This window comes from Gopherus flavomarginatus, chromosome 3 (genome assembly GCF_025201925.1).
Source record: "Gopherus flavomarginatus isolate rGopFla2 chromosome 3, rGopFla2.mat.asm, whole genome shotgun sequence".
In the NCBI taxonomy this organism is placed as follows: domain Eukaryota; kingdom Metazoa; phylum Chordata; order Testudines; family Testudinidae; genus Gopherus; species Gopherus flavomarginatus.
In genome coordinates, this window is record NC_066619.1 from 8970778 (window position 1) to 8995373 (window position 24596).

Consider the following 24596-nt stretch of genomic DNA (forward strand, 5'->3'; position numbering starts at 1 on the left):
CAGTGTTCAATTTCCAGATCTGCCACAGATGCCCTGTGTGATCTTAGATAAGTCACTTGGGGCTAGATGCTCAAAGGTTTTTGGACACTTAACTCCGTCTTCAGGCACCATTTAGGTGCCACTGACCTTCTCAAAACCACCACTCAGCTACCATCTAATCCTGCAGTCACCTAAGTTTCCAGTGGCAAGCATGCAAAAAACCCACTGAAGTGCTGGTGCTATCCCACAACCAATGAGTTGCTTGGAACTGTTACTGATACCCCAGCAGCATTCTCAAATTAGACATTCCCCTGTTGATTTTACCTTTGGGGCCTGATCCTGCAGGTGTTCTCAGAGTGTATCTACAGGATCAGTCCTTACACAAACAGCCTATGTGTCCTGGGAATACCCAATACTCCAGTGGGATGTAGGAGACCCAGATTCAAATCCTTGCTCTACCTGATTTAGGATCATAGAAGATTAGGGTTGGAAAAGACTTCAGGAGGTCATCTAGTCCAACCACCTGCTCAACACAGGGCCAACACCAATTAAATCATCCCAGCAAAGGCTTTGTCAAGTAGAGGCTGGAGTAGAGGCTTGACTCCGGCATTCCCATGCCTTCCTAATTGGACATGCTGGACTAGATCCCTCTCAGTCTCCCCTGTTGAAGGTGGTTCACTTTATATCTATGATTAATTTGTCACTGGCTCAGGAAAAAAGGTTGAGTCTGTACCCCAGTGGTTAGGGAAATCATTTTGACTGTGAAGGGCACAGGTTCAAGTCCTTCTCCAATTACTATTTGTTCCTGGAATGCAAATTACAGTATTGTGAATAATTAATTTAACTCTCATTTCCCAAAACCCCTATTATCAGAACTTTCACATTGTCCCAAGCCCTTTCTAGTCCCCCTACATGAGCCATGTGCCTCAGATGGCATGTATCTCAAGTTGCTGGACAATGAAGGGATTTGGATAATGTGGAGGTTCAGATGCTAGAGCAGAGACCCCAGCCAGGACTGTGAGGAAGGGGATGAGACCTCGGCCACGTGGAGGCAGCCCCATGGCTGAATGACTCCCGCCTACTTCATTATCTGAACTTCTGATTATCCAAAGTATACTGTAATAATAATAAAATAAATTTGCCAGCTAGTTTGCTACCTTGGAGGAGGGCTGGTTGGAGAGAGCTGATGTTCATATTTAAAACTAAAGTGGAATTTTTGTTGTATCCCTTTCTTCTCATTTGCCACTTGTTTTCTCAGCATATGCATTCTTCAGGCCAGGATCTGTATCTCACCCTATGAACCAGATTTGTTACCCTTACAGTGAGTAAAATAATTCCACAAATAGCTCTGTTGCTTTCACCTCCTGACTTTAACCCACCACCAGATATGTGCAAAGCAAGATGCTGCTCCCCATACGTAAGGGTGCAGAATCTGGGTCTAAATTTGGGCAGGCTGTAGTGCTTTGTGGATGTTACCGTAATACCAGTGTACATATAAACAATAAGAGAAATGGAGGAGGAGGCATCAATTAATTATGCAACATGTAACCTTAATATATGTAAATTACAGTTGCTTCCCTCTACGATCTACAAAAGGCTTGTTGAAGAATTTCTGTGAAAGAGAAAAAAAGGGGAAAAAATACCCTCAGGCAACTGTTGAAATATTTACATCATGGTAATAAAAAAACCCAACAAAACCCATCAATACTGCAGTGTGAAAACAGTAGGATTTTGTTTAGTGTTGTTCAGTAACAGACTAGTGATGTTGACTGTGACATTTTAAGATCATAAATTACTTACCACTAGGAAACACTCCTGCTTTTCATATTTACACTTAAAAAAATAAAACCATTTTTCTTAATGGCTAATTAGGTCACTAATCAAATGAAATTCTTAAGAGGAAAATGAAATGTTGACATTTTGCAATTATTTGCTACTGTGAATAATACATAAACACCCTACTTATGGTTAAAGTGGTTTTCAAACCCTTTTTCTGCCATTAGGGCATGCACTAACTGCAGAATCAGTGCATTTTACTTGATATACTGCCACATTATCTACTTCAGTGCTTCCATTTAGTTTGGGTCACTTACATTTCATTACACTGTACCTTTCCTAAGTGCAGTTAAAAAAAAATATTGCAACTGCAAGATCCTAATTAAACATCAGATGTAAACTAAGCTACACATTGCAGATTATAAAAGAGATGACATTCTTGGAAATCACTCTATCATGGCACATGATTAATATACATATCCCTAAAATGTGACTTGATGTATGATATACATAAGGGATATTATTAGCTTTTTATTGAGGCCCAGGACATCAAAGATCAGGTGATGCATAGTTTTCTTATTCAGCAAACATTGTATATGACATAGGTAAGTCTGTCTATTTGTAGAGAGTGCATGTATATAAATTTTCCATATATTATTATAGTGCTGCCAGTTGCCAATGCAGTAGCTACGGTTGCACATAAGCCTTGATCCTTCAAGTAGTTTCGCAGGATGAAATCTATCCCTGTGCAGAGAGCTACTTGATAAGTTGCATAGGTCAATTAAAGGCCTCTACTACCTACAAAGGCCAGGGGAATGAGTTTCACCCTTTTGTCTTTAAGGAACTGCTATCAGTCATCTACACTGAACCAGGCAACAAAGTAGGGGGGGCTTATGAAACACATATAGGAATTTGGGACAGGGTTATGCTTAAAGGAGGACTGAGAGTCCTGTTGGGTCCTACCCTGTGCACTCAAGATGCTAGTCCAGCTACTTTCTATAGTGAAGTTAAAATCAGCTAGGACAGAGAAGAAGAAACCAGTCTAGCACCAAGCTGACAGAGTTGCATACCCCGAGGGTACTTTTTATAGTAAAACCAATGGGCACTCCATCTTCATCAACTTAATGTGACTGAACGAGGGCTCAGTCTTGAAAGGCATGGAACATACAGGCCCCAGTTCACTAAAAAGCCAGAAATGATCACAGTGATCATCTAGTCTGACCTCCCATATGAGACAGGCCATTGGACTTCCCCAAAATAATTCCAGTCTGAACTAGAGCATTTCCTTTACTTTTATCCAATCTTGACTGAAAAATTACCTATGATGGAGAATCCACCACAACCTGGTAAATGGTTCCAGTGATTAATGACGGTGAACAGCTACAGGCTAAACTATATGGTTGAGGGTAGAAAGAGGAAAGACTGAAGCTATAATTCTGTTATCTGTGCTCTACATTCAAGGGTTTTGAATTTTATTCATGATTTGGGGTTCCACAGCTTTTGGGTGCTTAACTTATGACACCTTAACTGGCTCAGATTTTCAGAAAGTACTGAGCATCTGCCTTCTGAGAATCAGGTCCCTTTCAGGTGTCTCCAATTGGATTCCAAAAACTCAAGGAACCAACCAAACAAATAAATAAATAAAGCCACTAGTCACTTCTGAAAAATCTTGACCGACACATTTAAATAAAAGATGTCTTCCTGTCAGAAATTCTATGGAATAAGAGTCTCTCTGCTTCTCACCCACTGAGATTTTATATTGGTTCCTTCTTTCTTTTGTTGATTGCCATAATCTTTTATACAAGTAATAAAGACAGAAAATGAATTTGTTTGCACTTAGAGTTTGGGGAGAGAAAAACAATGGAGTTTGCTAGCATGATACTAGGGAGCCTAAATAAAAGGAGTAGATCAAGTTTGAGTTGTTGATGTGCTGAATACCCTTATATGAACCTAATTAATGGGAGCATAGAACTTAAACAACACTGTGGCAGTTAATAATAGAATTTTCACTTCGTGGATGAGATTCTTAGCAGGAGTAAAGCAGATAGTGTTGCACCGATTTCTCCAGCTGAGGGTTAAAAAGTGGGGTTGTTTCCAATAAGAGCTATCTCAGAATAAAAGCAAGCTGTCATATTTTCTCTAAAAGCACTGCTTCACAGTCTCTCTCACACACCAAAAAACACTGTAACAAAGACAACAGCTTGACAATGGCAGATGCTGCACAGAGGAAAAATTAGAGGACAATGTCATTTGTAATGATTTTTTAAATGAAAAATTAAACCAAAATAAACGAGATGTCCTAGATTTTTTTTTTAAAGAATCTGTCTTTCTCTGTCTTATTATTTATAAGTGGCAATGCAAGTAGAGGACAGAAGCATATGTTAGAGAAAGGCTGAAATTAGACAAAGCAGTTAAGGAAAAAAATGTTATTTTTGAAGTTTGATAAACAGAGGCATGAAGACAGGGGAAATGGAGAGCAGCATTTGAAAATCAAGCCCTAAAACTTTCTTGTGTGTGTGTGTGTGTGTGTGTGTGTGTGTGTGCGCGCGCGCGCGCCCGCCCGCTGCATGCTCACGTATAAAGAAAGTCTTCTTTGGGCTGGATTTTGAAGCACTGCTCTCCACTTTTTTCTCTCTTAACTTTATGGGACCAGTGCAATGCTCTATATTGCCTAAATACAGCCCCAGAGCCACCTCTCTTGCTAGAACAAAGAGTCTTTTTTTTTTTACAGGAACTCACTCTTATTCGGAACAGATTTTACTGGATTCTAAGGCTTTCTCTAAGCTAGTGGCCCTTAAATATTTTGCCAATTTTCTTAGGGAACCAATTTCCCAATCCTGCATTCAGAGCTGCAATGAAATGCAGTTGTGCATGCTTTCAGGATGCATACTAGTAGATCTGATTGCTGGACTTGGAATAGTAAAATGTTGGATTAAATTGGGGCTAGATTATCTTGGGAGTCAATTGTAGTTCCATCAAAGTCAAGGAATTTATGTGAATTTGCATCAATGAAAATGGGGTTTATAATATAAGAACGGCCCTACTAGGTCAGGCCAAAGGCCCATCTAGCCCAGTATTCTGGCTTCCGGCAGTGCTCCAGAGGGAATGAAAAGAACAGATAATCATCCCATGACCAATTCCCAGCTTCCGGCAAACAGATGCTAGGGACACCATCCCTGCCCATCTTGGCTAATAGCCATTGATGGACCTATACTCCATGAACTTATCTAGTTCTTTTTTTAACCTATTATAGTCTTGGCCTTCACAACATCCTCTGGCAAAAAGTTCCACAGGTTGACTGTACATTGTGTGAAGAAACGCTTCCTTTTATTTGTTTTAAACTTGCTGCATATTAATTTCATTTGGTGACCCTTAGTTCTGGTGCTATAAGAAGGAGTAAATAACACTTTCTTATTTAAATTATTTACATTTCTTGTTTACATTCTCCACACTTGTCGTGATTTTATAGACCTCTATCATATCCCCCTTTTGTCATCTTTTTTCCAAGCTGAAAAGTCCCAGTTCAATTATTGTCTCGTTAGTTCAATTATTGTCTCATTAGACTGACCTTATACTTGGTAAGGCAACTCCCATCTTTTCATGTATTTATACCTGCTCCTGTATTTTCCACTCCACGCATCTGATGAAGTGGGTTCTAGCCAATGAAAGCTTATGCCCAAATAAATCTATTAGTCTCCAAGGTGCCACAAGGACTCCTCGTGATTTTGCTGATACCGACTAACAAGGCTACCACTCTGAAACTCATTTAGTTGAAACTTTATTGATACTATTATTGAAATGGTTATCAAAGTTTGTTATCAAATATCTGTTATACTGACCCAGGCTTTCTTGGAATCTGGTTCAGAGTCACGAGAAGATTTGCAAGCTTTTCAGTGAACTTAGCCCCAGTATCAGGTTTGCTTCAGAACTTCGCTGCCTTTCTGTTTTACTCTAAAATATGTGTGTAACTCCAGCCATAAACTGATATAGTACTTAATACTTCAACCTTTACTGCTCTGTACAGTTTTTACACAGGTACGACTTCTGTGGGACTATGCAAGTGAATAAGAATTACAGGATTGTAACTTTTAAAAACAATCTCTATTTGTTACTGCAACAATGTTATAATGCAAATAGGAATGCATGTCCTGGGCAGATACCACTAAATTGTGAAAGGGAAGTTCCCACTGTGCAGTAAATCATATACATTCATATACTCATTTACTTTTTAAAGCACTGGAAATTATTACATTTGAGAAATAAAGACAGTTGTTTCCCCTCCCTTGATCATGCAGAGTAAGTTAGTGTTGAGATTTTAGTGCGGAGACTATATCTTGTCTCAGATCTATATTAACTGCTAGTACATTTTATATGTTACTGTAATAGAAATAGCAACTCTTATTAATACCCAGAGCAGAGATGCAGTACAAATGCATAGGAACAGGGGAACAAACCCCACATGTGGTTATTATAGGAAAAGCATGATGCCAAATTGCCAACAGGAGGGTACAGAGAATGGGTTGACTCAAGAGATGGGTACTAAGATAGAAAATCACTCATGCCATGCTCAGCATTTTGAATTGGGCCCATAAGCTCATATTGGCTGAAAGTTGAAATGTGTCAGTTTATCAGTGATGGTCGTGAAATGAGTTGTTGGTCTGAGCTGAATTCCTAATGGAATGGGCTTTGCACAATCCACCATCAGAAAAAAATACCAGTTGACAGGCATACCCATTGGCAGTCACAGAGAGGGACCATGCTTGCAGACTGAGCTACAGGGGGTCTTCCCATATCTTTAGTGAGGAGACTCACTGTGTGGCAACCTGGGCTTGGGCACTCAGACCTAGAAGTCAGAGCAGAGAGCCGGGAACCCAAGGATCAGAGCTGGAGTCAGGCGTTGAGACAAAGGTGAGAGTCAGAGGTCAGGGCAGGGATCAGGAACAGTGCAGGAAAGCAGGAACCAGAAGCAAAGGAGGGAAGTAGGCAGGTCAGGAAACCAGGCATCAGGAATCAGGCGAGAAGGTAACAAAGTAACAGTCATCCAGGAACAGGACCGCGCGGGGGGGCAAGTTGGGCAATTTGCCCCAGGCCCCCATGAGAGTTTTTTGGGGCCCCTGAAGCGAGGTCCTTCACTCGCTCCAGGGACCCTGGAAAACTCTTGCAGGGCCAGGGACGCCAGAGCTTCTTCTGCTCTGGGTCTTCGGGGCACTTCGGCAGCTGGTCTTGGAGCAGAAGGACCCCCTCACCACCGAATTACCGCTGAAGATCCCAGGCCCCCTGAATCCTCTGAGCGGCCCTGGCCAGGAATTGACTTTGTTGCACAGACAACCTCTTGTAGATCTTCACACACTGATGGCTTTGAGGCAGGGGGTGGGCAGTGCAAGGGAATCAAGTGCTACCACTGCCCATGTTATAACCATTTTGTGCCAATACAGCTGCTAATCTAGCATCATTCACTGGCAATAAATTCATGTTTTGTTTGTTTTGTTTTATATAACAGAGGAACGGCCATACTGGGTCAGATCAATGATCCATGTAGTCCAGTATCCTCTCTTCCAACAGTGGCCAGTGTCAGATGCTTCAGAGGGAATGAATAGAACAGGGTAATTTTTGAATGATCCATTCCCTTTTGTCCAGTCCCAGCTTATGTCAGCCAGAGTTTAGGGAAACTGAGAGCATGTGGTTATGTCCCTGACCATCTTGGCTAATAGCCATTGATGGACCTATCCTCCATGAAGTTATCTAATTTGCTTTTTGATCCCAGTTATACTTTTTGGCCTTCACAACAGCCCCTGGCAACAAGTTCCATGGCTTTACTGTGTGAAGAAGTACCTTCTCATGTTTATTTTAAAGGAAGCTGCCTATTAATTTCGTCAGGTGACCCCTGGTTCTTGTACTATTTGATGTGATAAATAACACTTCCTTATTCACTTTCTCCATGTCATTTATGTTCGCCATACCATTCATTGTTTTAGAGAAGGTGAAAAGCAATATGAAAAAGACACCATTTCATCCAGGGACAATCCATCCAGATAAAGGCTGAAAGAAAAACAATGAGATAGAAGCGGAGAAGAATTTTCACAAAGTGACCTGGGACTCAGGGGAATTGTTCAGATACTCCAATCTCAACCTTGTTAGGTGGCTTTTAACTCTTCATTCTCTCTGCCCCTTGCCCTCTTTTCTCACAGTCACACCAGGGAGTCATTCCATGTCTGAGGTTTTCTTCATTGCCCTTTTCCTTGACTTTGTCTTGTCACTCTGACCACAGTCTTGTTCTGCCAGATATGTTTCATTTTCTGCATGACTTCCCCTGGATGGGCATTTCAAGCTGTGATTTCTAAGCTTGATCTCACACTGTAGATCCTGTTATCTCAGTAAAAAGCTTTAAAGTTCAAAGTGAGTTGGATGAACAATCCCTTAAAAAGCAGAGTGCAGTGTAAGCATCCTCTGGGTGTGAGTGCTTCAGAAAATGTCAAAATACAGTGTGATTTTTTTTGGAGAAACAGCAATTAAAAGTCCAGAGGCAAGTTAGAAAAACACAATCAACGGAGTTTATTAAAAACGCCAATGAATTGCATGTTTGTGATAATTTTGTGGACACCGGGGACTGTATGGTTACCACTAGGTTATGGCAACCCAAGCGTAGAACTGAGACCCTTTTGCTGTTAGAGCCTGAGCCTAATTCCACTAATTGCAATGGGAGTTTTCCATTGACAGCTCCTTAACCAGAAGACATGGAGATTAGATTAGACTAGATTAACATGGCACACGCTAAATAGGTTAAAAATTGGCTAACTGATATTTCTTGAAATTAAACTGTAAAGAGGGTAATTACAATCAGATGGGTGTGTTTATAGTGCGGTCCTGAAGGCATCTGCCCTTGGTTCAATGCTATTTATCATTTTTATCTGTGATCTGGTAGTAGATAACATAAACCTGTTACTGACAAAGTTTGCCAGTGTCACAAAGGTTGGAGAATGGTAAATAATGAAGCAGAGAGGTCATTGATACAGAGCATTCTGGATCTCTTGGTAAACTGGGCACAAGAAAACAATGTGTTTTAATATGGCTAAAAGTAACTGTATATATCTGGGAACAAAGAATCTAGGCAATATTTATAAGATGACAGATTCTATCCTGGGAAGCAGTGACTGAAAAAGATTTGGGATTTATGGTGGATAGTCAGCTGAATATGAGTTCCCAATGCTGTGGCCAAAAGGGCTAATGTGATCCTTGGATGCATAAAGAGGGAAATCTTGAGTAGGAGTCTGGAGTGACAATTATAATCTAACAATACCTATATGAGGAACAAATATTGGATAATGGCCTCTTCAACTTAGCAGAAAAATGTATACAAGGCCTAATGTCTGGCAGATGAAGCTATACAAATTCAATCTGGAGATAAGGTGTACATTTTTAACAGTGAGAGTTATTATCCATTGGAACAGTTTACCAAGATTTTAGATTTCAGGCAAATTTTAATTCAAGGTTGGAATTTTTCCATAACAATATGCTCTAGTTCAAAAGAAACTATTTTGGGGGTAATTCTATGTTCTGTGTTAGATGATCACAATGGTCTTTTCTGGCCCTTAGATCTATGAATCTGAAACACAGGGTTATTCGACATTCCACCCAGTGGAGTTCCATGATGACACACGCACCTGTAGATCCCTGATCCTGAGATATGCTAAACACTAGTTCATGCTGTACTGAGCATCATCCATGCCCACTTTAGTGGAATTGGCAGGTGACTAGCACGCGGTGATGGAATGGTCACCCCACACCAGCCTAGAAGGGGTTTATGAGGCTGAGGAGAGTCTGGTTAACTGGATAGGCCATGGCTGAGGGGAATTTACCTGGTTACTCCTGAATAATAATAGAAGCCAGTTGGGAAGAAAAAGGTGAGACTAGGAAAAAGCCAGAATGCTGGCAATAGGATGGGGCTGCAGTGAGGAAATAGGCAGTCACTGTTTGGACAGTGTAGGGGAGAAGGGGGAAAGGGAATCTAGGTGGAATGGGTATAGGAAAAGACACCTGGAAAAGGCAGCAATGTTTAAGGGGATGCAGATGTTGGCTGCTGATAGAGGGTCCCTGTGCTGGTACCTTGAAAAAAGGGGGGCTTGGGTTCCACTACCAGCCACTGGAGAAGTCGCACCAATGGGGAGTGACTGGGAAGACTGCCTGGAACAGATGATATGGAAAGAACCTGATACCATCTCCAAAAGGGGAAAACACGGTGACCTCACTGGAGAGCCAAGCTGCGTAGACAGAGCACCCTCAGGCACAGAAAGTGAGAGAGAGAGAGAGAGAGAGAGAGAGTGTAGTGGCAGAGCATATAGCAAGCAGCAGAATCTGGCCACGGACCTGGAAAGAGAATTCCCAGAGTGGCCAGAAGGAGGTGTCCCTAGTGGTGAATGGACCCAGTGACACACACTTAGGGATGGATTCCTTGCCCGTGTGCTGGACTTCCTCTTCCGTATCTCCCTCAGCTAAATAGTGCTTGGCCCCTAAGCCTCTGGGGTTTACAAGAGTTCAAATCCAACATCTGGGCACTAATTCTTATGAATGTGTAGGCAGCTAAGACCTTATGATTATAACCAGGAAGCGAACCCTTGTCTTTTAGCTCCAAAAGCACAGAGCTCTGCCAATTAAGTTAAAGGGGAATCTTTAGCAACCATATTTGGGTTGCAGTTTATGACGCACATGTGAACAGAACTGAAACTTCACCCATTAGAGTATGACATATAAACGTACACAACTGCCAGTGTGATACAATAGGCTAAAGAAAACTGTTTCTGTTTCACACTCAGTGCTCTCCAGTGGAATATATGTGTCAACTCATTGGACCAGTGAGACACCAGCCTAGAAGACTTGGGTCAGAGTCTCAGCTGGCTTCATTGGAGCTATGCAACCATAAGCCATCTGAGAATCTGGTCACTTACTTTTGAACAAACTCAGATTAGCTGAGGGCTTGACACTATTTCTACCAGCTTCTGGTCAAATAGTACACAACTGCTTTAAGAATGTTTTGGGGAATAACAGTGATGAGTTCACCTTTATTTGAAAGGATGTATTAATCATTGTCCATGAATATAAATGTGGCTACCAGGCATTCTTAAAAAAGATTTACGAAAGCAGAGGGCTTATATCATCTCTCTTTTACACCACTGTACATTAGGAGTGACTCCACAGGGGCCAACTGCTGTAGAAACAGTTTAAGTGTGAAGAATCAGACCAAGTGCATTTCTTGAGTGTGACTAATGATTATCCATGCAGAACTCCATACTGCAATGTGCATTATTTTGCTATTTATTCTTCTTTTTAAAGAATTTAATTCATCCAAGTATAAAGCAGAAATACCACTAGGTCTCAGATCCACAAAGAGATGTAGGTGTCTCAAGGACTAACTTTTAGGGGCCTACCCACCCAGTGGAATCTACAAATCCTGTGTTAGGTGCCTAGGCTCCCTATGCAACAGATGGGGAGAGAGGGGCACCTGAAAAAGCGATCCACAAGCAACAATATGATAGGTAGAGAGCCAGCTAAGCTGGCCAGTTGCTGATGCTGATGAGAGGGGTGTGTCCTAAACTCTCCCCATCGTCTAGCTCTGTTTGGAATTCACAGTCAGGAGATTTCCTCTGGATTCAGGCACCTAAGATGTTTCTTGCAACAGCTTCAAGAGGATGGTTTGAGAGAGTGCCTCATCAGACCAACTGTCCAGTGCTTAGGACACCCCTGTTCAAATTCATTATCATCAGGAAAGGAAAGAATTGAACTAGGGTCTCCCTCATTCCAGGTGTGTTTCCTAATCACTGGGCTAAAGGTTATAAGGGAGACCTTTCCCATCAGCTGTGTTGTGTGGAGTTAGGTGTGCTCTGAGCACACCTGCTGGACGGGACACCTCAGGAGAGGTATCTGTTGCCCTACCTATTTTCAAGTGATAGGATCTTCAGCAGCTGGGCAGCCTAGTGGCAGATCATTGGCTAGGCAGGGGCTGTAGGGGGGCCCGGACCCCTCTTTCTTCCTCGGATCCTGTCCCAGGGTCGTCTGTTGCTCAACACCTAAACCGGGGAGATGGATCTTTCTCACAGCTATGAGGAGGGATTCAGGGTCTGCTTTCCTGGCCTGCTTCCTATGCAATTCCTTTTAGTTTGGAGTATGGCCCCACTAGTCGAGTTGCCCCACAGTTGGGGCTTCTCTGTAGGTTCTCTTTGGCTGGAGAAGACTTTCTTGCCTCCAGTGGCTGCGCTGGCAGGCAGGTTGCTGGTCTGTGCCTTCAGGTAGGCACACAGAGAGCTCCTGCCTCTTCACCAGTCAGCCCCTGACTGAGCCAGGCTCCAGGCATAATGGGTTAGGGCTAGCTGAACCCACTGTTCTTTAATCCCTGCTGTGCCTGGCTGCAGTCTCTCTGCTCCTTCACACTTCACCTGGTGTTAAGATCATGCTGGTGTTTAGGCAGGAGATAGGCACATGCCGAGAGACAGAAATTTAACTGTACAGGGAACTTTTAGAATGAAAAGTTAGGCACCGAGTGAGTTTGGGTGCCCACAGGATTAGGCAAAAGCTGAGAGGGGGTTTTGTGAATCACAATGGTGCCTAGACACGTAAAGCTCCGGTGTAAGTCTCTTTGTGGATCTGGGCCCATATGACTGAGACCCACATCACAAATAATTAATAGAGAAGAGACCAAGGGAACAGCTGACCAACAAGCTTTCGACAGAGACTTGTCCATAGCAACTATTTGGTGAACACTTACAAGAGGAGTTACATTTGTCCGAATCAGGATCGGTTCACAAAGGGTTCACAGACAGTGTACAACCCTCAGATATAAAGGGGATGAACATGGGACAGAGCGAATAGAATTGTGCAAATTGGCAGCAAATATTGTTGACAACAAATAATTCAATGAAGTGTAGTTGTTACTCAAGTCACTGCTGCCCAAGTCTTTCTTCTATAGAAGTCTGTTCATGTATCTCATCCTTGAAGAATGACAAAGATGAAAAGCTCTTTGCAGATTCTCCAAGATAATAATGCACTAAGCAGCTTCCATGTCTGGGAAGAAATTGCAGTGACCATGAAAGATAATTTTTTGTTTGTTTGTTTAAAATGCCTTTCTGTCTGGTCTTAGTCACATTTTACAGCAGTGAAAGCAATTAAACGGTCAATGTCCAAACTTCCAACGCTGTAGAGTTTCACTGGCTTTCAGTATGGCAATATTATACCTGTCATGCATGCATTTCTTCTGGGACTAGACTAATTCTCAGTCACTCCAAACAGATAAATGCAGCTTCTTAGGTTAATCTTGTTTTATTATTGAATGATATTAGGTTATTTGCATTAGTTCAAAACTCCAGCCTCTTCCTTTTTTAAACCTCTTTTTTTTTGCGAAAATAGCTGTGATTTGCAAGAGAGAAACACAGCTGACATACTGCAAGAAATAAAACAAAAAGAAAAAAACACAGACACTATTTTTTCTTCAACTCTTGTGACGCAGTAAAGGTAAACCAGACTTTACTGTGTGCTGGTTAAGTTGTAGTAAATGATATTTCTTACAATGACATATTGGACATGCTGAGCTCTCTCTACCATCAACAATTTGGATTGCTGAAATTAGTTAATTGTGAAATAACGTAGGCTTCGGAGTGGGATGTTTGTGGAAGAATAAATTATGGGTTGATTCCATTGTAGTCATTGACAAAAGTGAATGGAAAGAGTACCTCGCTCTATATGGTCACCAGAGTCTGTTGATTAGAAATATACCGGGTACCTGTATTTAGTGGGAGTATCCTGAGCCCCAGATTGACGTCAAATATTTGTTTGCATGGGGACTATATAAACAGATCATTATTCTTATTTTATGTTAAGTGCTCACAATACATTTGGCTTAGTGCAAGACAAAGAAGAAAACTGGGGACTAGACTTTGGCCTAACCTATATCTGCTTTATGCAACTCTGGTAGTGCAAGGGGGGTGGATAGTTGATGTAAAGGACAAATAGGGGACCCTTTTCGCTTAGGGAAAGCCCTACACTGTGGAAAGTGAGTGTCATTGGCTATATGCCGCCTGGTCCTGGCCTTTCGCCCCACCAGTGAATGGCATGTTCCTGGGTTATGTCAAGATTGGTAGAGGGCATTGTTGGTGCATGTTATTGAGGCAATCCTAGGCAAATGGAACAGTTTCTAGGAATAGCTTACAGCCAAGACAAGTCAGTGCAGCCTTCAGGCTACTCTAACTTGTACCAGTGGCCAAACCAGCCTTCAGATGACTCCCACTTTGGGAGAATAAAGGTGGCAACGGCTCTATCACACCTGAGGACCTGGCCCACCATCTCTGCCCTGACAAGTTTATAAGTTACAGAGATGAACATCACAAAATGTATTGGGTCTCTGAGAGACAAATTTATTAAACAATATATTTCAGTAAGGCAATTCCAACAGCAGTTTAATAGCAACATTTTTACTGGGAGGCTTTAGTGTTAGTGATCTTTGCAGATGAAGCAAGTTGCAAATAGGAAAGTGAAAGAAAAGTAATTTGCAAGGATGCCCTGGTAGCAGATGTGCTCCTCAGGGATTCCTTCATGGCAGATCACTGCTTCACTCCTCTCCCTAGATCTGCATGACCACATCCACAGAAATACCACCAAGTGGAAGGCAAGTATTATTTCATCCAATCTGAGGAAAGATAAACTGAGGCATAGACAGGTCAAATGTCCAAATGATCTAAGTATCAGAGGGGTAGCCGTGTTAGTCTGGATCTGTAAAAGCAGCAAAGAATCCTGTGGCACCTTATAGACTAACAGACATTTTGGAGCGTGAGCTTTTGTGGGTGAATACCCAATTCGTCAGATGCATGCATGCCACAGGATTCTTTGCTGCTTTTACAAATGATCTAAGACACACTGTTTGTATCTCCATTCAAACTTCCCTCAAGTTCAATGGCCATTCCAATCTGGGGTTTGGTTTGGCCACATCTTTAGTTAATTGACTTGCACAAAGTCACACAGGATCAGTGACACAGTTGCAATAGAATCCGGGGGTTAAATCATGGCTCCAGTGAAGGCCATAGGAGTTTTGCCATTAACATCCATGGGGCCAGAATTTCACCCCAGAAATCCCAATCCCTTTCCCTTAGAACTTCCATAGCCAGGGGTACAACGGTAAATGTAAACAAGCTAGCAGTCCATGTGCTGAGAAAAATCAGTAAATAGCCTTTCTCCCATCCCAATCAATGTTTACCTCTTATAGGTACAGCTGTCCTATAGGAACTCTGCCAGAGTGTTCCTAAAATGTGTATCGCACCAATGCCAGTTCCTGCTTCAGCCTTTAGTGCCAATATGGCTCATGAGAGATAACAGATATCGTCTCTGGTTTTTTTACAAAATCAATGGGGAAACTGCTTTGAACAGCAGCAACTCCCACCTGGCATTCTGAAATCTAAATTAACATGGCAAACTGCCATGATTTTCAATATTGATTTACAATCAGGTCCCAGTTCATAAACCAGTGGTGGTAACTTCTGCAGTCACATTGTATGTGTGTAGTATAGAACGAGTGTTTTAAGTCATAAAACAATAACTCAAGGAATGGGAGTGTCAGAAATCATCAGTGTGTTGAGCTGAACCGTACATGTTTTTAACATGTCAGAGTTGTCTCTTTGTGCACTATTCCATAATATTGGCAGCAACAGCCAAGTACTGAAACCAAAATCCACTTTATGTAATTTTTACTAAGAAATATAGAGCCTGATCCAAAGCCGTGTGTCTTTCAATTCACGTTAGTTGGCTTTGGATCAAGTCCCTGTTCAGGATTTTTAAATTTTTAATTTTTTAGTAGGGGTGAGGGGAATGCCAGGGCTGTTTAATTTCTGTTCCAAACACAATGGGTTGGATTCTTCCTTGTCATGGTCCTTGTACAGATGTTTTCACTTGTGCAAACTGAGGTTTAGAAGCTACGTGTTTGCAGCATATACGCAGATAATTTATATAAAAACAGAAAATAACAAGAGCATTGTAGCATAAAGCTAATTTTATGTTTATAATGTAGATTGATAACACACAGTAACCAAAACTGGAGAGTCATATGTTTAAGACCAGAAGTGCCCACCAGATCATCTGGGCTGACCTCCTGTATATCACAGGCCACCTTCAATACCCAGCAGTGGTACACTAAAACCAACAACCAATATTAGACCAAAGTATTACAGTCCACAAAAGACTAGGCTATGTATCTCCAGCAGAGAATAGGAGAAAGGTTCATCAGTGCCAGAGCCCCCTACAATGGGAGGGGAATGATTAAGTGAGATATGCACAGATAAGCCTGACAATTGACCCACACTAACACTCTGTAGAGGAAGGCAAGAAAACAAAAGAAGATCACTGCCACTCTGACCTGGAGTACTAATGAAATAAAGTTGCAGGTACGTTGAAACTGAAATGTTTCAATGAAGACTTGTGGGTTTGGTGGACATTTGGTGAATCCAAGGTAGTGTTTCCATGGAAATCTGCTGGGATTCCTGGGGGGGCTGCTGAAGACCCTTGTGTTTCAAGGGTTTGTGGATCAAGATCAAGATAAGATCTACCAGGAGACTTGCCCAGAGGCACAGATCCTTCCAGGGCCCAGAGCTCTAGGGAAAAACCACTATTCCAGGGCTTCCAGGGTCACTGCTGCAAAGTCAAAAGCTTGGAGGTCATGGAATGGACTCACAGAGTCTGTAACTCTGGGGCAGTCCACAGGACAGGGTTGCCCTGGTGCTTCAGAGTCTGAGAGTCCTGCAGCAGCTGAGTGAAACTGAAACTCTTGTCAAAAATCTTTGTCTCTTGGACTGAGACATCAATTATTTGCCCAACTCCACTTGCAATAGTCTTTTGGATGATTACTGTAGAACACTGTAGAATATTTCCATGAAAGCGCCACCTAACACCAAATCTTCAGCTGAATCCTGGTGTACCTAAGCTGATTTACAACAGCTGATGGTCTGGATGTCTTTCCTATTACATTTGTGGAACCATCTCTGTGATCTTAAGTTTTATAATACCTGGTTGTTACAACATTTGCTGTCTGACACTGTTACTTAGGGTTGCCAACCCTCTAGGATTGGCTTGGAGTCTCCTGGAACTGGCATTGATCTCTTGGTGACTATTGAAAGCAATCCAGGAGTTTTTAATAGGATATTTTAAGAAAATGACATTTTGTCATGTTGGGGGAAAAAAATCTCCTGGAATAGTTTCAGTCAGAGTTGGCAACCCTAGTTACTGTAAAGAATTAATACTTGCTTAAAAATAGATTTGTTACAGAGATGGGAGAGAGAGATAGAGTGGTTCTGTGTGTGTGTGTGTGTGTGTGTGTGTGTGTATGTGTTAGGGGAGTAGATTAAGGCCTGGGATGTCACTGTCACTGTCACTTTAAGAGCACATCCTTTTTGAAAAGCCAGGCTATCCCTTGGTGTTTATTTGAATAAAAAGCTCTTCTTGACAATGAGAGCTGCTTTCTGATGCCAGGCAGAAGCTGACTAGCATTCTACATAGGAAAGAACTAAGTATAATGGGACACATTTTCAATAGACCCAGATAAATTTTACACACATTGCTGTGCACAAAGAGGTATTGCCATACCCACAATATTGTAGAGTGGCCATCAAGAGGCAAGGCCACAACCCACTAGCCAATGGAAACTCTCAGTTTTTAGAGGCCTCCTATTGGTTAATCCCAGAGTTTGAAACAAATTTGGGAATTGGCCAGTAAATGTCAAGGAGACATTCCTAAATAGAAGACGGTGGCCTCTGTGAAAATTCTACCTTCCCTCTCCTTTTGTTTAAATTACTGGTCAATTTCCTATTGTTCTGCCTCTTTGCATGTATGTTGTGGGAGCGAAGGATGCCGTGATGATAGCCACCATTGGTGTATAACTTCAGGTTTCCGAATTGTCTTATTTTAAGCTTCTTTCACTGGATCCCAGTTTTAGGCATTTGGTCATGGTAGAAAAGTGATATTCCCCTAGTTGGGGATAGAATTAAAGAGAGGTGATGGTTGTAGTAGTAATGATCCCCTTCCTTGTGAATGAGGCATCAGCTCAACTCTGGTGCAGAAGGGGGCTGGTTCTGCAAGGAGTCCCAGTTCTCATGGGAGGCTTAGTGGCTTCTTTGTGCAGTAGTCTGCATAATGCTGTGGCCTTGGTCACACCTTGGATTAGCTGGATGCGTTGGGTAGGTCTTGGAATAACATTGGCCAGATAGGGGCTTGCGTTTAAACTGGGTTAAGCCTAGGATATGTTAGAATACTCTAGACTTGAGCCCTGAGAAGGAAGAAGACCAGTGACTACTCAGGGCAGCTGTTGGTTTTCTCACCTTTCAGTCGTGGCAGGGCAGGTTGGCTTTAGGAATTGTCTTGACATAATTAAGGTTTAATAAATCTATTACTACTCTTTGACCGAAAGATTCTCAGCTATTTTTATGGGTTCTGTTGTTCTCAGTAGATATTTAACACCTATCTATATATCTGTATTATGAAGTCACCCTAGAAGCCTCTTAGTAAAAGTTGTGCTTAAAACAACAACACTGTAACAGTTGAAATTTCAAAATGTGGAGGGAATATCTATTTTTAATATTTTTGACCAGCACTAGTTGAGTTTTACTCATTAAGGGAGGATTCAGTCTCTTAATTAACACTAAATTCAACACAAACATGGACCTTTCCAATAAAGAAGACAGACTTGTGTTTTCTAACTAAATTTATATAGCATTCAAAAGTAGATTGAAAATTATAAATAATTAAAAAAAAAAACTTTATTGATTTTTTTCCTATGAGTTCTACTCCAGAATTCTGAACTACTTCTTAGGTTGTTAGTGCACTTTACAAAGCTTCTAGAATGATTTCATGTTTTTGTTTTGCTTGAATGAGTTTTGCTGGTGATATGTTCAACATCTAAAAAGAAACTGCACCCAATTTAAGAACAAAAATTTCTCCAAGATCTAACTGCCTATACATTCAGTCAAACAGAATTTGTACTACTACCTGTAACAGAGCCCTCATGTAACTCCCAATACATTTACATCTCCACTGAAATTACAAGATATTTTGTCTTTATTATGTAACTAATTATTTTAATGAATGTTGGACTGGTGTATAGTATTATATTGACAGCTCTGAAGCACAAAGTCATCTGTTTGTCCACAAACAAAAGGTATAGCATGAGCAGTAGTAGTAAAAAACTTTTTCTATGCTCTCCTACGCATGTATCTCAATGGTGATTTAGAGGGACCATCACTACTCCTGTCTCAATCTCCTATTCACGTCTTAACACCTCTGCTAAGGAAGTCAACAAGGGGAAAAGTGTTGTTAAATGTGATTCTTCTGATGATCACTTTTTGTTATTTCATTATAAAAATGTGAACACATCAATCAACTTGTTACTGGAAAGTCACAATCAACTTATTTCACGTACTCATCTGCTGTATATTCTCCAAATGGTAATGCTTTCCATTTCAATCACCCTAATCAGTATTTGAAATTGCGACCTACAGGTGAAAAGATGTGAAACCTATTTTTTTTTAAAAGCACCTTTGTAGATTTAAATGAAATCTTGGCAAAGTATAAAACCAGGGGAAAAATAAATGTTCAATGAACTAACAAAGTAAAATGAAATAGAAAAATTGGGCATTATTTCCAATTCTACTGTACTCTAGCAAAAACAGAGAGGCAACTAATGTGCAGGGGGAAATGTTAGTTTGTTTGTACCATCCTGGTCTTTGAGAATCTCAGGAGAAGGCTGAGGGGAGATATGATTGATCTCTATAAATACTCAGAGGGATAAATACCTGGTAAGGAGAGGGATGATTTAAGTTAAATACCAATGTGGACACAAGAACAAATGGCTATAAAATGGCCATCAACAAGTTTAGGCTTAAAATTTATCAAAGGTTTCTAAACATCAGAGGAGTGAAGTTCTGGTGCAACCTTCCAAGGGGAGCAGTGGGGGAAAAACTATAACTGGCGTCTAGTCTGAGCATGATACGTTTATGGAGGGAATGGTAAGATGGGACTGCCTACAATGGCATTTAGCTGATCTGTAACTGCTAGCTGCAAATATCTCCAATGGCTGGTGATGGGAAAGTAGATGGGGAGGGATCTGAGTTACTACCAATAATTCTTTCCTAAGTGTCTGTCTGTTGGGTTTTGCCCACATACTCAAGGTCTTACTGATTGCCATATTTGGGATTAGGAAGGATTTTTTCCCAGGTCAGATTGTTAGAGCCCAAGTGGGAGTTTCACTTTCCTCTGCAGCATGGGGCATGGATGACTTGCAGGTTTAAACTAGTGTAAACTGTGGATTCTCTGTAACTTGAAGTCTTTACATCATGATTTGATGACTTTGGTAACTCAGCCAAAGGTTATGAGTCTGTTACAGGACTGGGTGGGTGAGGTTTCTGTGGTATGCAACATACAGGAAGTCAGATTAGATGATTATGGTGGCCCCTTCTGGCCTTAGACACACAGACATTGTAATGTGACACCTGAAACCTCCAAACTTTTAGCTCTGCAGCTGCATCATTCTTGCAAGTTCTAAAGTTCTGGGAAATAGAGCCCCTCAATATGCACACATCCAAGTCCTCTTTACTAAAGAGAAATGATTCTCATATCTCAAAGTGACAGCTGCCTCTAGAAATCACAGGGACCTATTCATTAAAGACCTGAATCCCATGTGCATGGTAAAATTCATTAAACAATGTATTCTCTGAGCAAATACTATAGAATCCTACCATCTGACATTTCTAAATATTTGTGTCGTGCAATTACCTAGTAAAACTCCTGTGGATTGGAAAAGAAATATTAAAATAAAGTCAATTTTATTTTTTCAGTAAGATTTGTCTTCTGTCAGTCAGGTTTAGAGCATTCTTCTGTTGCATGCAGAATGGGCCTACCTCTCTCCACATCAAAAATATCATCTTGGCCAAGGTCATTTAATTCTATCAGAATCAGAGCTGAGGCTCTGGTACGTGGAGACATTTATAGCCCTCTGTCACTCTGGCGAGTAACGGAAATAGAGGGTGGAGCAGGTGCCGAGCAGAATTGTCATATTTCCATAACAAGGCCGGAGAGCTTTGTAATTTACGAATGCTCAATATATAACTGTGACGCCCCGTGAGTGAATATACCAGTTGCAAATCTGTAAAGAGCTACAGTCGGAATTTGCTAATCTCTGCCTGCTGTAACTTATTCCGTGCAGGTCCTCAAGCTTTGTATGAGAAAGTTTTGACATTGTGCTCCATAAAAACATACACAGCGGCTTGCCAGGGCCTGTCAGCAAGGACAATAACACATTTTACTAAGTCTGTAAAACCTATCATTGTTCATAATATCGCATTGTTGAGAACTGGAAAAGCAGAACTAATAAGGCTTTTCTAGAACAATTTCTAATGTCCCTTGAAAAGCAAATGCATGGTTTTTACTTACTACTTTGTACTAAAGTAATCCAACACTCTGACTAAAAATCAAGACGACAGGAGATTTCACCATGGTTGGCAGACAATGGATTTCAAAATGTGCATGACTGTTTAGTAACTGAACTTTCTTTTGCCAGCCTCCCCTATCCACTCCGATCATTTACATTTATGAAGGAAACAAAAGTCAGAGCCCTTCACTGCAGTCTGAAAGAGAACAGATGCAAAGGATCTTACTGGAATTCAGAAATCCCTTATTAGGAGCAGGATTATGATCACTGTATTCACACAGGTAAACACCAATCTCTTAGATGGATAGACCCATTGACTTTAATAGGACCACTGAGATGAGAAATTGCTCACTGACATGATTGAGAGGTTTAGTGTTATAGACTATCAGGGTTGTAAGGGACCTCAGGAGATCATCTAGTCTAACCCCCTGCTCAAAGCAGGACCAATCCCCAGACAGATTTTTGTCCCAGATCCCTAAATAGCCCCCTCAAGGATTGAACTCACAACTCTGGGTTTAGCAGGCCAATGCTCAAACCACTGAGCTATCCCTGCCCACAGAGGTAGTGGGTTGAGAACAGCTCATTATGTGAAACTTTGAAATGTCTTTCTAGTCAGCCTGCCATGAGGAGCATCAACTCTCTTGGAGGTTTCATTCATAAGACCATAACTACCCAAAACAGGAAGGGACTTGGTCAATGAGTCCAATCATCTGCTATCACAGACAGCCCTGTCAAATAATCATTCCATGGGACTCAGATATGAATTTTCAGATGTTACTCAAACTATCTGAAACTCTTCGATCTTCAAACTGGACTGGAGATTTCACAAGCTCAGGCTTTCTCAGAAGATTTTTCAGAACTGCGTTGACTCTCTTGCACTGAGATCTCAGAAATGGAGACCTGTGAAGGCTGCATCTGCTGTAGGCCCAGTGCCATTCATATAACATGCTTGAAATATTCTGAGTTGGCTAGATCCAGCTAGTTTTCATCCCATTTGCAGTATCAGATCAGTGCAAATAGGACGGAAAACAATATTTAAACTAACCCTAGACGAACAGCTTTCTTATAACCGGTCAGGATTTCTCCTCATTGTAGCTAGTGCTAGGAATAACTGAGAATGATGAAAATGAAATTGAATGGTAACACATATAAAAATAATAAAAGGAAGTACACTATCCCCCACCTCAGTGCATTATCAGAGAATCATAGAGAATCATAGAATATCAGGGTTGGAAGGGACCTCAGGAGGTCATCTAATCCAATCCTGTGCTCAAAGCAGGACCAATCCCCAACTAAATCATCTCAGCCAGGGCTTTGACCCATGAAAGTCATCACCACAACATTAGGGTTGCCAGGCATCTGGTTTTCAAGGGATGCTGGCTGCTTCGGAATGCACCGCCGACCCAGCGTTAAAAGTCTGGTCATGGGTGCAATGGGGGCCCGGGGCTAAGACAGGCTCCCTGCCTGACCTAGCTCCATGCAATTCCCAGAAGCAACCACCAGATCCTTTCAGCTCCTACATGCATGGGCATCTAGGGAAGCTCTGCGAGCTGCTCCCACCCCGAGGACCGGCTCCACGGTTCCCCTTGGCTGGGAATCTGCAGGCATGAGGGCAGCACGTAGAGCCTCCCTGGCTGCCCATGCATCTAGGGGCTGCATGGAATTGGCTGCTTCCTGGGACTCATGGTAAGAGCCACCGGGACCCCACACCTCCTCCCATACCTCAACCCCCTGCCCTAGCTCGGAGTTCCCTCCCGTATCCAGACTCCCTCCTGGAGCCCACACCCCCACACAAAATCCAAGCCCCTGCCCACTGCAACCCCTTTCCCCAGCCCAGTGAAAATGAGTGAGGGTTGGGGAGAGCAAGCAACGAAGGGAGGGGGTATGGGGGGAGACGGGGTGGGGCCTAAGATAAGGGTCGTGGTAGGGGCAGGCTTTGTGCGATTGGAAAGTTGGCAACCCTGAGCAGCGTACGGTTGGGACTAAGAGTTCTGTGGAATCTAGAAAAGGATCTGACATTTATATTTATCTTCATGTTTGACTGGATAATACAAGTAGGAAGTATGATTAAAGGCATAAGGTGGCCACTTATTGTTGGGAGTGAGGAATCAATTTTTGTCAATGAGCAGATTTTTCTTCTTTACACTGGATCTGGAACTTCCCTTTGAAGCCTCAGCTACTGGCCAGTATAAGGGTAGAGGAAACTGGATGAGGCAGATCTCCCGCCTGAACCATTATTTCAGTCCCTATGTTTGTTTAAAGTTTGGGCCAATTTGTTGTTGTTGTCTGTACTAGTCTGGCCATGCCTAATATGGTGTCAGCAGAAAATAATCAAAACCTGAACTGGAACAGAGCTGATTTCATACATCTCAGAATGGTAGGAGTTCTTCTCTCAGCAAAGAGCAGCTGGAAACATGGAATTTAGTTTGGCCCATGTTCACTCAGGCACTAAGATAAACCGCACAAGCTCCAAAAACCAGCTTCATTGTGCACACCCGTAGTTTTCTGTTCCCAGTGGTCTCCATGGACACAAGCAAGTGGCAGCTGCATAAGCAAATTGGGTGGTTGTGTGGTCCCAGGAAACTTGTGCTCTTATTGATATGTCCAAATACAAGGGGTTTGTATGCAGAACACTTTGAGTGAAAAATCATTGGCTTCTCTTCAAATTTGGCCCTAAATACATAACATGGGTGAAATTTCCACTACGTTCCTTGGGAGATGTGGCAGATTTCACTTTGGAGTATTTTCTACTTTTACCTTCTTTGAATTTTATCCCATAACTTACACCTCTGCTACTTGCTTGGCAAACCTCACAGCTAACTTAATTGGTGTCAGTATTTGCTTATTTCTATCTAAACCATATATATTTACAAGCAAAATTATATGCTCTGTTACATAATAAACAAGTTATACATTTACTCCTCAAACAGAAAACTTCCTTGATAGGATACCTTTGAAATATGCAGTAATTTGGTCAAAAATACTTGGATGATACTTTCATGGCTACCATTTATCTTCTCCTCCCCTGTGGCCCCCCTCCTTTCTCAATTTTAAAACGTATTGTCAGATTTATTTGCTGAAGTATTACGTTTCAAAGCCTAACCATTTGTAACCGAGCACTTCTAATGTGATTCAGTCCTTTGACTCAAAAGTATCATTCTCAGATATTAAATCAACATGTGCCTTTATGACTCAACATTTATATGTGGGATGATGATTGAATTCATAATTTAGAAAGGCATCTGTATAAATAGATCCCTACTAATAATTGCACAAGATAATCCTTCCATGTTCGCTATTATAAAAAAAAGAAAATTAAATCAGTAAGAAAGATTTTTGAAAAGATGTTCTTCATACAGTCATCTCTAATCTTAGGCATCTCTGTGTGTGTGTGTTT